Source organism: Rhea pennata, chromosome 21 (genome assembly GCF_028389875.1).
Source record: "Rhea pennata isolate bPtePen1 chromosome 21, bPtePen1.pri, whole genome shotgun sequence".
Lineage (NCBI taxonomy): Eukaryota > Metazoa > Chordata > Aves > Rheiformes > Rheidae > Rhea > Rhea pennata.
Window position 1 is genome coordinate 4,305,001 of NC_084683.1, and position 2,500 is coordinate 4,307,500.

A 2,500-nucleotide genomic window follows, 5' to 3' on the forward strand; every position below is an offset into this window, starting at 1 on the left:
CGCTGACTAATATGCTTAAATTCAGCGGGTCGCCACGTCTGATCTGAGGTCGCAATCGGATGGAGGCGGGGCGGGCACGCGCCCGCCCCCCGCGCTTCGACTCCCGGAGGAGGCCCGAGGGGGGCACAGCCGGCGGGCGCGCGCCCGCCGGCGGGAGGACGGCCCGAGGCCCCTAGCCAGGACCACGGCGGGAAGCGGCGCGGCGACCCGAGGCCGCCGCCACAGAGGGGGGAGGAGGGGCCCCTCCGACACGCACGCGCGGCAGCACGGTGCGGTACCACCGCGGTACCCACCCGCAGACAGCCGCGCGGGGCCGGGGGGGCGAGGTCCGCACCTCCCCCGGGCCCGGCTCCCGAACGCACGCTCGCCCGCTCACACGCTCGCGCAGCCCTCCGCCGGCTGGGCCTGAGCTCCTCCTCCTCCTCCCGGCCGCTGCCTCCGCTCTCGCCCCGGCACGGAGCGGCACGGCGCGCCCCCCCCCTCCCCTCCCCTGCCGCCCCCGCACGGCGCCCGCGCCGCCCCCCCGCTCCTGCCCCCCCCGCGGCTCCCGCGCCCGTCGCTGCCGGCCTCAACGCAACGCCCCGGCTGACGCCAGCCGGCGGGTGGAAGTGGCTCGGCACACGCGACGGGCGCGGGCGTGCTGCGGGGGGGGACTCGGCGGGGGGGCCGCTTGGCGGGCGCCGAAACGGCAGCGGTCAGGGCAGGGGGTAGGGGACGGGCGGCCGGCCGCCCCGCCCCGGAGGGGAACGGGGGACCAGCGCACCACCGGGAGAGCGGTGGAGGAAAGCCCATTCGGCGGCACTGGCGAGCGGTGGCGGGCGGCGGCGACAGGCGCCGGGCCGCCGCGACCCGCCGGCCCTGGGGGCCCGGCGGGACGAACTCCGCGAAGCGGGCGCTCCGGGAGCGGGGGTTTCCCGAGTCTGCACTTAGGGGGACGAAGGCCCAGCCGCACGGGGCGCGGGCCTGCGAGGCACCCCAGCCGCGTCACACCGCACCTGCCGCACAGCGGCGGCCCCCGAGCCCGGCGGGCAAGGAGGGGGAGGCAGGCGCGGCGGGGCACGCCGGCCGCGGCGGACGGGCGACAGAGCCGGGCGGGTCAGCCGCGAGACCGGGGCCGCCGGTGCACGCACCGGGGTCCCAGCTCCGCCGCTGCCGCCGGCTCGCCGCCGCCGCCGCGCACCGCCGCCGCCGCGCCCTTCCCCCTCCGCCCCCCCGGGAGGGACGGCACCGCTGCACCAACAGGGCGGGTGACGATTGACCGTCAAGCGACGCTCAGACAGGCGTAGCCCCGGGAGGAACCCGGGGCCGCAAGTGCGTTCGAAGTGTCGATGATCAATGTGTCCTGCAATTCACATTAATTCTCGCAGCTAGCTGCGTTCTTCATCGACGCACGAGCCGAGTGATCCACCGCTAAGAGTTGTCTCGGTTTCGGTCCCCGCCGCACGCGCGGGGGGACCAGGCCGCCTTGGCAGCCCCTGAGGGCCCCCTCCCCTCCACCTCCCTCCTCGCGCCGCCGCCGGCTGCTGAGCGAGGGACAGCGGGGAGAGCGGGGCTCGCCTCACCGACCGTACAAGCACAGAGGTTGATGGGGGGGGGGAGGACAAACCCGAACGAGAAGGGCGGGGAGCCCTCGCTCCCGACCTGGGACAACCCTTTTCTCGCTTCGAGTCCGGCCCAGGCGCTCGGCTCGGCCCGGCCCCGCAGGGAGCCCACGCGCCAGCCGCGCCCGCCTGCCTCAAGGACGGGGGGGTCCCCGCGGACCACCGGCATCGCAGCCCGGCCGCCACCGGCAGCGGCACGGACCACTCGCCCACGCGGCCCACCGGCCCCGCACTCCCAGGCTCCGCGCTTGCCTCGCCGGCCCCCGCCAGCTCCGCCGTGCCCGAGACGGCGCCCGCGCGCGCACTCGCGCCTCCCGACGACACCACACGCTCGCCCTGCCCTCCCGCGGACAGACGCCCGGCGCCGGGCAGGCGGGCGGGACGGGACAGGCGGGGAACGGCACCCGCTCTCCCCGCCTCCACGCGGAGACCGGGGGGGGGCCGCCCCCGCCGCCCGCCCGCCCGCCCGCCCGCCGCCCAGCGAAGCCGGGTCGGGCAGAGCGAGGCAGGCGCGCCGGATGGCGGAGTGCTGGGGCAGGGCGCCGCCAGCGGCCACGCCGGGGGGCTGACAGCACCGGCCGAGGCGGGAGCCTGGATGCGCAGAGGCTCGGCGTCCGCACCACCCGCGCTGGGTGGGGGCTCGCCGTCCCGGCAGCGAGCACGCGCTCGCGCCGGGGGTCACGCGTTCGAGGCAGGCCGGCGCGAGGCCGACCGCGCGGCGTCTCTCCGCCGAGACCAGACCGCGGAGAGAGGGGGCAGGGTACCCCCTCTCCGTCCCGGCTGCCCGCGGGGCGAGCGCGGGGCACGCCGGCTGGCATGGGGGGGCGCGGCGCCCGCGCGCGCCGACCCCCCGGCCCTCCGGCAGTGCGCCCGGCTGCCCCCCGGGTCGCATCGGGCCG

The 2,500-nt window shown here is 79.0% G+C and overlaps 1 non-coding gene and 1 pseudogene across 1 annotated transcript; both read right to left on the reverse strand.

Annotated features, from left to right (window-relative positions):
- The window catches only part of LOC134149827 (28S ribosomal RNA), a 5,048-nt pseudogene extending 4,996 nt beyond the window's left edge, over positions 1 to 52 (reverse strand).
- A 1,214-nt stretch (positions 53 to 1,266) lies between these two features.
- Positions 1,267 to 1,419, reverse strand: LOC134149804 (5.8S ribosomal RNA). Its single transcript, XR_009960497.1, has one exon. It is a non-coding gene; the product is annotated as a 5.8S ribosomal RNA (ribosomal RNA).
- Between the last annotated feature and the right edge of the window lie 1,081 nt (positions 1,420 to 2,500).